The sequence below is a fragment of the Melanotaenia boesemani genome, chromosome 23 (assembly GCF_017639745.1).
Source record: "Melanotaenia boesemani isolate fMelBoe1 chromosome 23, fMelBoe1.pri, whole genome shotgun sequence".
NCBI lineage: Eukaryota > Metazoa > Chordata > Actinopteri > Atheriniformes > Melanotaeniidae > Melanotaenia > Melanotaenia boesemani.
In genome coordinates this window covers 16605513-16619919 of record NC_055704.1, presented here as the reverse complement: position 1 = coordinate 16619919, position 14407 = coordinate 16605513, and the positions used below count along the sequence as shown (strand labels likewise).

General features: G+C 38.1%; 1 long non-coding RNA gene across 1 annotated transcript in view; it reads left to right on the top strand.

Annotated features, from left to right (window-relative positions):
- Positions 1-829: 829 nt before the first annotated feature.
- LOC121634489 overlaps positions 830-14407 on the top strand; it is a 49446-nt gene continuing 35868 nt past the window's right edge. The window contains exons 1-2 of the long non-coding RNA XR_006009241.1: positions 830-915; positions 1591-1788. This is a non-coding gene — a long non-coding RNA (uncharacterized LOC121634489). The remainder of the gene's footprint in view (positions 916-1590; positions 1789-14407) is intronic.

Here is a 14407-nt window from a genome sequence, read left to right as displayed (position 1 = left end):
ACATTAAACAGCATGCTTTTGGACCTTTAAAAAAAAAAAAAAGATGGAGAGCCTAAAACTATATAACTATACATAGCTGTGGTTTAAAATATTCATATGTCCCTGGGAGGTCTGTCTTGGGTCATTTGTTAGTTACTTCTTGTCTTTTAGAGTTGACATAAGTCTCAAGTCTCTTTATAGCTTTGAGTATTTAAAGTTATTTTTAAACTATTTGCTTCCAGACCTCTCACCTCTTCTCCATGGATATGACTGATATGATATGAATTTAATAGCTTAGACTGAGGCTCAGTTCTAGTGGGGTTAATGCCCAGTAAATCCATCTAATAATTATTCCTAAACGTGAACCATAACATAGATGGAACTATCAGATGGCCTCTAAAATATAAATAAGTATGTTTTTTACATAAATGTATTAATCTTTTAGGTAATTTCTACAATCCCTTTGAAGTCAAATATTGATTAGTTATTCAGGTTCAGCCTTTAAACTTATTCAAAGTAATATAGACGGACAGTAACAGAAAAAATAAGATGTCTCAAACCTCGACTGTTAAGGTATAAAAACTGGCTAAGAAAGTTCATTCGGTGCAAATGAAAGCAAACAACGTCTGAAACATAAGTGATAACTACAGTTGTAATGTTTTAAAATAAATATTTTTTAAAAAAGTTGAGTAAATTTAATATTTACTTTCACATGTAATAAAATACTCAAATAAAGTAAGAATATTAAAAAAAGTACGCAGGATTTCTTGTGCTTTCGCAGACACACAGGAATAAGCGGCCATTTTGTTTCTGTCCACGAGGAGGCGCTGTGGCTCCGTGTAAAACTTCCGTCCACTTTTGCCAAGCCACCAACAAACCCAACCCACCTGTGAGTGTCGACCTGCATTCCTCAGGCCAAGCCAATTCTCCTCTCAGGTATCAGCATTCAGTGTAAAAACCGCCGTTTTTTATCACCCCGTTAAAAAGGCAAATGCGACGATAAGAGAGAAAGAGTGACTGTCAATTAATGCTAAATCAGCTGGAAGACATGGTCATTGGTTCGGTGCCTTTCCTGAACCAAAAGTCTGCGCATGTCAGTCACTGACCATCTCTATCCTCACATTAATTTTCCTTTATTCACAGAGTTGGCAGACAATTGCTTTCTCAAGTGTTTTATTTGTTTACATGCTAATCTTCAGGTGAAATTAGCTAACAGAGAGAGAGAGAGAGAGAGAGAGAGAGAGTGAGAGTGTGTAGGGTGAAGTTAAACCTTTAGTTAGCTCCCTGGCTTTATTGATAAGTGCATCTTAACAGGCCAAAGCGGGGCTCATTTCAGATGAAAAATTGGCAGATATCCGTTGAAATATGCATTTTACTTAAGCCAATACAGTTGTTGTTATTTCAAGCTTCTGCCATTCAGTGAGGGAAAGCAGTTTTATGGGGATTAAATGAGCCAGTAATGGCCCTGTGATATAGAAAGCCACCTTCAAGCCACTTTGAAAGACATCTCCCATCTTCATAAACAATTGGAGTTAATGTAGTCACACATACACACAGCATAGTCTGACTCCATCCGTCTCTCTGCTTCGTCTGTCTGTCTGTCTTCAACAGATACTAATTGTGTGGGGAGGTAAACACAGCAGTCAAGTGGAGAGGACGGCGAGTCAAGCGTGAATATCAATCTCCCCACATCAGTGTCATCAGATGACTTTGACAGAGTTGAAGCGGGCTTGTTAGAGTGGTGGAGCAGGGTAGTAACATCCAGGTGGATGGCTCTGATGTTAAGGAAGCCTGCAGAGCAGTTAAGAGGTGAGAGTGTGTGTTTGTGTGTGCATGACAGGGCTCTGGATGTATAATCCAACTCCCCTACACAGAGGTGTCACCAGGGTTCAGGTAGGAAATGTCACGTTCCCACACAGATACTCGACTGCATTAGGCATGGGCAACCGCTCAGGTTCATAGCTGGAAATGTGTGTGCATATTCCATATTTATGTGTCTGATTATTGCCAAACTTGTGGCATGAAAGGTTCTTTCCTGTCAGGAGGTGACAGAAACTGCCTGTTGCATGCAGGAGGTGTGACTTTGGCATGTAATTCCAAATGATCTCAGTAGTCAAGTTAAAGAAATTTACACAACTAATCCACAGAAAAGAGAGTATTTGGTTGTAAAGGAGTAGTTTAAATGAAAATATACACAAAAAAATCCTTCTGCTTTTATTTATTTATTCACATTGAACATGCTTTTTATATTTTAGAAACACATGGGGATCTGAGAAATACACTCCAGAAACAACTTACTAAAATGTTAATTATGTAAAACAGCTTTTTTCTATTGTTCAAAAATACATTTTTTTCCTCTTTCTAACATCATTACAGTCTGAAAAACAATCCTGTTTTGTTGTTTATATTTAAACACTTTCCTAGAAAGGTGTGGGTAATTTCTTTTGAATGATCTCTTTGTTGCTATGAAGCCACAACTTATGTTCAAAAACATTTTCAGTGGAAGTCAAATGAGTTTAAGTTTGATGCATTGGTTTAGGCAAGAACAAACTGTGATGTTAACACAGCACTGTAATTGTTTATATCATTGCTTAAAGCATGCTGGACCTCCTGTAGTCCCTCATCCTACTGTAGGTCTTACTGCTGAGAAAATGACACAGCTTCACCACAGGAACATCCCTAGAAGAAGTTGTGCACCAAGTATATAATATAACTCATACACAAATGTATCTACACAGTTTTGGTTTTTAATTGATGCTGCAGATTTCTGTAAAGAGGTTTTCTTACACACTCCTCCCTTGCTTTTAAGGCATGCTATTTGTGCAATATGTGACTGGTCACAAAAAGCAGGAGGTGCACAACGGGCTGAAATGACACCTAAGCGCCCTTCATGCCAAGTATTATATCAATTTTAGTGCCTCATCACTGCACCCATAAACTTGGCTTTAGGCTTGTTTGGTGTATCTGAGAGAAAAATAATGCTGTGGTGAGATGAGCTTAAAAAATAAGCCAGAATGTCCACACATGATAGCAATGGTAGATGCATAATCCTTTCTCTGGCTAAGAATTGAGTAGGCACATAATTATCCAAGTCCATCAAAATAAGAGAAGGCTTCATCCAAGCAGATATAGAGGGATCACAACACAGGGCAGAAAGATCAGAAACACGTACCACAATGAAAGTAATCATCTGATACATACAACACAATATGTGAAACATACTGTAATATAAATACTTTACAAACAATATTATGCATTAGCCAATTTAGTAATTTAAGAGTTGTGTTTATCTCTGTAGAGATAAAACTGAAGGCAGAAAAATCCACAAACAAGAAGAGCTGGGACCTTCCAGACAATAACAGTGGAGGAGACTTTGTTGATTGACATGGTGCCTACAAAGAAATCTCAACAGTAGAAGTAGCATAATATTAATTAGGGAGTTCAGTTACTTTTAAACCCTTGAAAAAAAGAGTTCTACATGTTCTATATGCTGTAATTCCTTAAGCTTTCAATTTAAAAGCGAATACCTCAGAATGAAAGCTCAGAGCCGTTAATGCTTATATTCATTATACAACTGTAACTTGAATATGTTTTTGTAAATGGCTGACTTTAAGCATATAACAAGCTGTCATTGTCCAAACTTTATAAGGAATTTATTTCAGCTCGTTCCAGGTCTTTATATGCTGTTCAGACACAAGTTTTAGTTCTCACGTCTAGGGCCATTACCTTTTAATTCTCTTTTTTTTTTACATTTTCATCAAGAATTTTAGAGAAAAAAGGGCTTGCAACATAAACAAACAGTTAAAAATAGCCTTGTGACTGAAAGTTCAGAGGTGTGTGAGGTGACTCGTAAGGGAAACAAACTGAACCGATCCTCCTGCATTAAACATCTTGCAAACCGTCCACTTTCCATTTTGGAACACTCTCAAAAATATTATCCTGCACCACTCCCAGCTCCCTTCTCTTGTTTTAGTTCCCCCACCCTCCTCTTCCTCCTATCTTTTTCTTTCTCTCTCTCTCTTGTGGCGGCTCCCTGATAGGCCCAATCTCCAGTGGCTATGCTGAAAACACTGGGCTAGAATAGCACGGGCCCAAGGTAGATAAATATTTATGGGGTGCGTTTACTTCCAAACACAGAGGAGAAGTAGAAATAGTATGTTTCCAAGGTGAGCAAAACAAACGACTTCAAAGGAATTTAAATGCAGTTCATGTAAATTTTCTTCTACAGTCACATGTTTCCTGCAGAGATTATCCTTATACTGTTAATGAAGGATTCACGCCTGATGCCAGATGACCTGATTATTGTCTGTTTACAGAAACAGGAGCCCAGAGATGAGGAGTAAATGCAAATGCACACAAATATGTATAGCATGTTCCTAGTCATCATGAAGTCATGACTTTTGGGCAGCAATCAAAACAGCAGCTGCATTATTCATTGATCAGAGTGGACTTTGATCAGAAACTGCTCTGCTAATTGATGACATGAAAGATTTATTATTTTTATTTTTTTTGCTTAACATGGATGAAGCTAGTGGAGGAAAAAAAAATCTGGGATGCCATTTATTTACTCTTAATATGCTGGATTAAACCGAGGCTGCAGCTTAACTTTTGGTATCTAATAACTGCTGTTAAATCGGGGTTTGATATCTCTCTGGATCGTTTTCCGCAGCTCAACTGGCAGTCGGCTGCTCGTCACATGTTGCCCCCGTCAAACCCAGTCAGGCGAGCGTCTAATTATCCGCTAATGTCATGATTCAGCTGGCTCCGGAAATGTGATGATGATGGTGTGTGTCAGGGGCTGGCTGGTTGGTTGTGGGGGATCAGCAGGGCTCAGAGCAAGGTCCTTTGATGTGAAAGATAATTACTTGTGTAGTTAAGATAATTAGCACAAGTCCAGAATAAAAGTAAATAGGCTAACTGTCGCTTCCACTGCAGCCTGAATGAACTCAAGCTGCGAGTCAAACAGCATGTGATTTTCCTGTCTGCGGAAAGGGGAATTAGATTTTAGGATGTGCATTTTTTGGCAAATGTGGTGTATAATGTGCAGTGGTCCTTGAATGTGTGTGAGCCCATAAGTGGACCTGAAAATATGTTCACACTGGACCTTGTTTTTATGAAAGAGGATGCAGTTCTGTCCCACAAATCTTTGCTAGCAGATCTTTCAAAGCGTTAAATGTTTTGTTTTGAATCAGTTATGATATGGGTGGAAAAAATGTGAGCGAGCCTGTGACTCAAAGATCTTGAACTTTTGAGAGTTTTTCTTGATGGATTGTGGGTAATGTAGGAGGCAAGTTTTGAAAAGACAGCATTTCTGGCTCTAGCTTATGGAGTTGGTCTTACTGTTTACCCATGTGTAACATTTATACTGTAATATAATCTTATCAGAAATAAATTCTGAGCTGATATCAATGTTTAAAATAATAATTTGGCTGGTTATTAATGGCGGATGCCAGTATGTTTTATCAGTGGATAAAAAGCACCTACATATTATAAGTCTTGTGTAATATTTTGGTCACTCTATTTCTGTGTGGTGTAATGATACTTGAAATTCATTTCCACGCAGCCTGAAGGTGGGAATACACAACTATATGCGTTCAACAAAAATAAATGGACTTGAGTTGCTGATCATGCCCTACTGTTACATTTTATATCTTGTTTATGCATATGGAGTTCTGTATGGTACCTGACAGGATGATGGGAATTTTTCTATGTGTCTGAACAGGTTTAAGAGGGTTTATCCCTGCTATCTTGGAAAAGAGACTCCCTGCTGCTCTCATCACCATTCTGTCTCGTTCCAAGGACACTCTTGTGATTGACGGGGCTTAATGTGTATCTTGCCAGAATTGAATTTGATCCTGGGGGCTCTGCCACAGGGCCCGTATGTTAGATTTACACTTTTTTCTCCCCTCTACTTCTATCTTCCCCTCCCTTTTTCTCTGTTGAACAAACAGAAACAGAATTACCTCCCCTGGAGCAGCTTCAGCGGGCTTGCTCGCTGCATTGTGGCGAGATCATGCATGGATCTGTGTCACTGAGTGATTGTGCTACTTCTTTTTTTTTCTGGGATAGTGGTAAAGGAGGATTTGTGCGTTTGAGACTTTTTTTTTTTTTTTTTTTAAAGAACAGGTGTGACTGTGAGCTTTATTTTAATAATGCATGTTATGTGTTTCAATACAGGTGTGTCATTTAAGGGTATGTGCTTCTGTGTCCAAGTCTGCATTTCTGTTTGTGCCTGAAGATGGGAGGGGGTAATTTTCAATACAGCTGCTGCTGCAGAGCTGTAATTTCCCTTGCAGGATTTGGCTGAATAATCGCACTACACCCCACTAGTGCCTAATGCTTCAAAGAACTGACGAGATAAAATGCAACAATCATTTGTGGCGGGATTGTCAGGAATACCACTCCCCACTCTCTCTGTTAGTTGCATACTAATTGTTGCATAATAGGCTAAACATTTCCTACCCTTTATACATCAAGTCCTAATCGTCCTCATGATGGCAACAAGACATCTGAAATAAAATGACATTAGCTGTTAGCATCTCCACTAAGATCTGCAGCTCTGAAGACAGATGCAAAGTGCCTTTTGTCACTGTGATGCCATGCAGATCTACAGTTTTAGCATCAGTTAGCTGTTCTCTATCATGAAACTGTGGGCATACCAGCGTTGTCTCATTCTCCCTGGCTTTTAGATAGCTCATTCTTGTCTCCTGCAGATCTGTGGCAGTAACAGTCTTATCAAAAGGAAAAAGCCTGCCATCCAGGTTTATCCATTTGGCTGAAGACTGACATTACTGCAATAGTGTTCCCCTCCTTTTATCTTTATCTGTTTGTGAGGCTGAGGAAGCGCAAGCAGTCCAAGACAGATTACTATTTCAGCTGAGAGGGGAAACAATGGCTTTCTATCTCTGCTTCATGTGGAGGCACAGCTCAAGTGCCATCCTTTATCCATTCATACACTCTGTGATCTGCTGTTTTTAATCTTGTGTTTGTACGTTGTCTGCTATTTGTTAACAACCTGTTTCTTAAACAAATGTTTCAATTAGATGTAACAAAATTCACTTAAATTAAACAATGCAATAACAGAGGTTATTGTTTTTGGAGCCAAAGACATGCAAGTTAGGTTAAATGGCAGTAAATTCTCCATAGGAGTGAGTGTGAGTAGTTGTTTGTCTCTCTGAGTTTGCCCTGCAATAGACTGATGACCTGTCCAGGGTGTATCTTACTATATTATGATGCTTTGTGTGAACACAGACAGGACAGGCCTATAGCCTTGCACTTTGTGGTGACCTGATGGATTCAAGTGAGGCTACTTCACTGAGTTTGTTGAATAACGTTTGAATTAAAAAAGAACCTTTTATCTTCATGAACAAAACTGTCATTATTAAAAAGCAATGCATTTCATAGGCACTGCTTGTCCTCTGGATATGTGAAGCCTCATTATTTTTAAAGTCAACTAACCATTTTATATCTTTGATTGGCTGAAATGCTTTTGAAAGGCACAAGTCCTTTTACAAACTTCTCCAAGGCTCGGTCCGATAATCATAGTTTCGCTCAAAAGAAAATTGCAGCATAGAAAAATTTTTAACTTCTTCATAAAATCCGGTGTAGTAAAAATTTAGCTCATAGAACTTTTGAACTTGGTTTGACTATAGGAATTCGGCGTAATAGGCATCTGGTTCAAAGCTTACCTTTATCGAGTCAGATCCGCCTTACAGCTGTGATGCTATTGTTTTTGAGGAGCAGATGCAAAAATTGACTCTTCTTTGGCTCAAGCTTTACTTCTCCACTTAAGCAAATAGAGAAGGGGGGGCAGTCTGACAGGTTGGCAAGGGAAAAGCAATGTGTGTGTGTGTGTTTTTAAATTCAGACAACTTCAAAAATGTGTTTTTAGCTTACCAGTTCATAGTGAAAAGTGATGAACCTCAACACTTTGGGATAAGTTCCAATAAAACAAAAAAAGAAAAAAGCAATAAATAAAAATACAAGTCCCATAATAAATGTTTAAGGTAGCAATCATATGACATGAGCATTGTCTGCATTCAGCAGTCTCATGTCAGAAGGAATAAAAGAAATACCAGTTAGTTCTCTTATGGGATGTTATAACGTCGGCCCAAAAGCTTTATACAGAGTTCTATCGAGACTCTCATCTGGTCGGCCACATCTTGAATATCACTGGATCTGGCACTGTTCTTTTTTTTTACATATTTATCTTACAAGACGGCAACAATAAAGTCGGTGCTTTTTATTTTCCCACAGATTAATGTACTAAGTCAAAAGGATACTCTTTATCCCTTACCATCTCCTTTGGTACCCATTTCTCACAACCTTTCCCTTTGCAGATATAGCTCCTGTTACTCTTGCATGGGCCTATTAATGCCTCCAGACATTTCCCTGCTTCACCTCACTCCTTAAATATGAGTATTTGGCCATATTTTTGTGCTCCTACTTGTTCACACTTAGACTGTTAAATAATTTATGCTCAATATAAGAACTTTCTCGTTCTCTTTCTTTCCTGTGTCTCTTTTCTATCCCTTCCCCTCACTCTCACCACCTCCTTCGAGGCTATTGATCGTAGAACAGAGGGGAGGGACTGGAGCTGACCCTCCACCAGATTACAAGTATGTAGAGTATAATTACCTGGTGTGATCTCTCTTTGCATCCCTACTCTTTCCCATTTGTTTAAGTAAAACTTACAACTGAGCCAATAAGGCAAAAAAGCTCAGCTAAATTAAACATGTCAGTTTTTTTAATGGAGTTTGCTTACTTTAGTGTGTTTACCTATTAATGTCAACTATAATTTCATCTACATACCGGTCCAGTGTGTGTGTGTGTCCATGTCTGTATGCTTGTTCTATAATAGACAAAGATATTAGGCTTTTGTCAACAAACTGGTTGTAATATGCTGTGCTTGGACAGATGATAAGCTTCACTTATGATATCTATTGTTCTTTGACATTTTTTAAAAAAATAATGGAAGACGTGTGGAAATTAGTTCAGGAAAGGTCTTTAGTGGAAATATTGATTAATTGAGAAGAAAAAGGTAGCTGTTTTGCATGTTGTAGCTCATTAAGTGGAATTTCTTGCATAAAAATAATTAAGATTGATTAAACTACAGCAACCACACACACACGCACACACACAAAAAAACTCTTGCTTCAGGGTATCTTAAGAATTCCTTTGCTTTTGTGTGGTTGTATGAATGTGTTTGCCTGTTTTTAAGTTGGCACAGAGGGGGCTGTTGTTGGATTTTATCTTGATGTCCAGTTGCTCAGCCCAAAAGAAAAGCTGTCACGCTGAATATCTAAGAAATCTGTGATCACAGCCTGCAATTTCCATTTGATTTACAAAAGCACTGATATGATCAATGTCTTTATTTTCAGATATCTGGTGCCCCTGAGGATTTCTGTTTGATTTCTGAAACGTTTGCACTAGAAAATGAAGTTTTTATGAAGCCATGAAGCACATAATTGCAATTTGTCTGCCCTGATATGTCTTACATGCATTAAAAACAGAATCTCCTGATTCGGTAATGGTGATTCACAGCCTCTTTATTTTCCAGAGGGGATGTGGAGAAACTGGAATTACCCAAAAGATGAATCCACATTTGTGCTGAGGAAGAAGTTAAGTTTATAAGTAAGATTTCAAAGTGCAAATAGGTGCTGTACTGCACTTTGATATGCTTACAATATCCACTTATCCCCCAAAATGCATAAAGTTTAAGCAAAAAAAGTGGATGTTATTTAGATAGCTTTACTGTGAGAATTAAAGGAAGACATTCACAGTGTGCAGAAGGTTGGGGACTTGTATAGATTTTAGCTCTCGGATAACATTAACCAAGATCTCCATCTTAATGAGCTTGTTAGAGCAAAGGTTTGTTTACAGTTATTAGCTAGTAAAGGTCAGATGAGGCAAATTTCAAAGTTCACAAATACTGACTCTTCAACCCTTGTCCTTGCAGTCAGCAACAGCAGCGAACACCTCCAAGCAGCTTCTTTGCACTTTGAAATTCAAATTTTTTGTTGGCCAACAGAAGAAGGCTTTTTAGAAGATAGCAAAGGCTTTTCAGGTAGCTGCCTCCCTTTTTTTCATCATCTAAAAATGACTGATAACTAGAACGATGATGTTCAAGATGAGGTTTTAATGACCAGGGAAGCTTAATTTCATTTATAGAAAGGCAAATCAAAACCGTGTTTGACTTCATAACAATCTAAGGAGGAGCTGGCAGACTCTCTGTTCTGATGTTCTACATATGTTTGCAGTAACTCCTACACATATATGATTTTTATGGTTGAGTTATCAGAGGAAATCCCTGTATTTGCATCATTGCAAATAAAAATCTTACTAAAGTTAGATGCATTTTTTTAAACAAGACTTTCGAACTGTTTAAGGTAACATTACAAACTGTGATCGATCACATTGGGTTAATGTTGCAGCCAGTGGCACAGGGAACCCTGACTCCTTTAAAAGAGGATAAAGATCCTAAACGTGTGTGAAACCCATAAGAAGGTTTTGCCATGGGCAATACAATTGAAAATCTGTATGCAACACGGCACAAGGGTCTCACAGAACTTGACGTCCTTTTAAAGGAAGAATGGATGAGAAGTTCTTAAGAAGTAATAAACTCTTAACTTGCACAAAGATTTGAACACTTATCAGAAGAAAAGCAAAGATGGGGGAAAATTCATCTTGTTGTTGGTCATCTTTTACTTGCTTAGTGGCTGAGACTTCTAAATTGTCAGTAATGCAACTGCCCGTAATGCTCAGTCAAAAATAGTTCAAATTTGAGTTTTGTGGTGAGAAAAATATGTGCTCAGGACATCTGCCTTGTGGATAATTTATTCAAATCAAAACATGAAAACAAAGACCTTTTTTCTTTGCATACCTTAACTATTTAATTCTCAATGCCTGCATGTATTTTTAAGTAAGTAAAGGAAAAGTAAAATTGCAATGCTTTATTTTTTTTTTTCCTCTTTAAATGAGAATTTTTCCTACTGTCCTTACTCCTGATTTATTATTATAAAATTACCTGCACAATTAACACTTTTTATTTAACTGTGTTGAACAGTTTTTAATTAAAAATCTACTTGTAACATCATATCTGAAACATAACAGCTGGAGTCACTAAAAGACCACAGCTGTAGTGTCAGCAGGTGTTAATAGTAGATGTCAAGAGAGTCTCTCGTTTTGAAAATCTCAGCTTGACATAAAGTGGCTTCTGGTGGCTCCAGACAGATCTGCTTTGTTGTAAGATGCAGTGAGGGGGGGAAGCATCGATCAAGCAGCTGAAAAGGCAAAATCTGAGCACTTTTAGGGAAAAAAAGCAGCAATACAGAACCTATTATTTTCCGGTATATGATGTTTTTTGGTTTTCTTGACTGTTAACAGAGTTGTTTTAAACCGTTGGCACTTGGCTTTGACATCCAGTCCAGAAAACACTCCTTTGTAATGCACTTAAAAGAAGTCACATTTTGTCACGTTGTGAAACATGAAAAAGCCGTGAAATGCATCACAGCCAGAGACGGCTTTATTGTTCAGTTTGTAATTTTGTAACTGGTTAAAAAAAGAATCCATTTAGCAGGTCCTTTTATAGCGGTCTCAGAAACTGAAATGTTTTCCCTTCTCCCTTATCGCTGCTTCTCACAAACAGCATGAAATTTAGCGCAGCAGTTAGCACAGTGTAACACCACACAAGTCACCAGTGATTAAATATATGAAGAAATACAATGAGAGCTTTGTTGTATTACGATTAGATTCTGTTATTGAGCTGTATCATCCAATTTCAGCAAATTGTCTCAGTTGTCTGAGCCTGAAAAATTTTGTTTTTCTCTTCTGTGTTGTACTTGTGCATAAAGAGATGAGGGAAAACTCTTTCACATGGATCTTATTAGTCCTTTTTCATACTTTTTTGTGGGACGATCAGCAGGCTGTACCAATCTGTTCTTTTTCTTCCATATTTATATATATATATATATATATATATACATAAACTTCTCTAGATTGCATCTTGAATTGCTTATTCTTCAGTTTATTAATGCTTATTCACGGATTGTTAATTAATAAATGACACTTAGTATTCCCAACCCTAACAAAAGTGCATTGTTTTCCCTGCTGATTTTAATCTTGCTGCGTTACTATTTCGGTTTAAGTCCTGTTTGCCCCACTTATCCTTGCTTTTGCTTCCAGTCCAATTGAGGGTAGGGTGGGTGAAGGCAAGTACGTTGTATTTGCTGCCAATGGGTCCATCCATCTGCTGTTTGACAACCCCTGGCTCTCTCCCAAACCTTTAGTGCTGTCATTACAGCACCAGCCACCAAAGTGGTGCCACATGTACACGTCCTCAAGATGCCAGGGGGAACAAAGTGCAGGCATGTACGGGTATGTGCATGTGTCTCTGTGTGGTGAGGGTACAAGCCCAACTGTAATAGCGTGATGAATCACCCACTCGCTGCAAATTAATGAACAACACATGGGAGCAAGTACGAATACACAGCCAGACTGAAACACTTGCCGCAGATTACTTTATCTAAGGCGTAAATCAATTAAAGCTTTGATTAATATCTAAAGTTACAGAGCTTGTCTTGCAAAAGAAAAAGAAAAGATGGGGATGTGCAAGAAAATAGTTTGAAGGTAGGCATAAAAGGAGGGAAAAAAATCTTTCTATTTTGTTTGTTTAACAAACAAGTTTAATCGACAAGCTGGAGTTGATAAAAAATGAATAAAACTGTCAGGGCTGCCCCAAAGGATTCAGTATTGAGCCCTGTTTTTTTTTTTTTTAAGTTTTTAGAAAATGAAAGAAAAGCCAGTAAAATGTATGAATATAAATTCATTTCTCGTTTTTTAACATCTTTAGTGGGATATAGCACTGCTCTGCTGTAAAATGGAAAGGGACAGGTAAAACGGGGGGCAGGGGGGGCAGCAACGGGATAAAGTGAAAAAGCTTAGTTAGGTGGGCAAATCACCACCTGTGATCTGCAGTAAACCTAAACCCTTTCATTCCCCATCCTCTCCTCCATCCCTCATCCCTTTGTTTTTTAACGTCCTCCGAGGATATTGCCGCCATATTCTTTCAGTGGTAAAATGTCCCGAGGCACAAGGCTATTTCAGATACTTTACCGGCAGGCCTGTAGTGATAGAAAAGGTGTAATTTGTTTTGACTTTGCCTCTCACACAAACCAATCTCCCAGTGTTATTTAAGTCGCCGCTCTTGTCTCGCTCTCAGCAGCATGTGATGGCAAACAACAAATCTCAGGTTGCCATGGATCTCTGCTATTTATAGGCTGTTTGAGTGTCTTTGCGTGATTTTGTTTCTCATACACCTGTGTGTGTTTTTTTTGTTTTTTTTTTGTCAGAATTTGATGTGTTCAGATAGCTTTTCTTCACTCTTGTTTTCTCCAATATGCACCTCAAAAACTATTGCATCTGGGATGTAGTTGCATTGTTGCGAAAAAGAAAAAAAAAGAGAGAGGGCTGGTATGAGCCAAGGATACAGACAAGAAGAAAGAGAGTCTATGTTTAGAGACAATAAGCCTTAGAAAGAAAAAAAATATCTCCAGATATAGAGAGCTTCTTTATTCCAGACAAGTGGGGATTCAGGCTCTTCCTGTTGATCAATTCCCTCCAGTGACTTCTAAACTGCGCTCTTCAGCCAAGATGCAGGGAAAGAGACGATGGCTAAAAGAAACTGTAGGGAAAGCAGCATTGAGAGATGTTGTATTTAAATACCCCCTCCCCCGAAGTTTGAATGACTGGTTAGAAACAGCAAAGTGCCATCATGTGAATAAAGTCCACTCTGGAGGGGTGACTTTTTTTGTCTTCTTTTGATATAATGGAACTATAAGTTATTCTTTCCATGCAAGTTAGCGCTGATGAGGGCAGGGGGGTGTTTTTCTATTTAAAGTTTGAGTGAATAGTCTGTGATAGAGCAGATATCAGAGAAAGCATGCAACTTTTAAAAACTCTTACTCCAGTCATAAAGTTTGGTTCATATTCAGCATTTTTCTCATTTACCGTACGCCTTTATCACTAACTACTTCCAAGGTTCAGGCTATTAAATTCTGGATATAAAAATTTAACATTTTCTTTGAGAAACCCCAGTGCCCAAAATAATTTCAACTATTTAATGTCCTTTTTTGAGCAACCATGATGCCCCCAAAAAGATTTTCATGTTTAGATCATGTCCTAATTTAGAGTTAAGTTTTGTGTTGTTTGGACATTTCATCCACATGGTGTTTTGGGAGCCCAAAATTCCGTCTTTATGTAAAACTTTGTAAAAATCAGTTCCATTTCTGTGTGGATGTTGCTTTAGACATGTTTGTCCTTTTATTTTAATGAGCTGGCTGCAGGTAACATTAGCTAAAGCAGCATCAACTTGTTAAACTCACCATTAATGAATTGTTTACCCATACAGCGACTCTAGCTAAGGTTATGT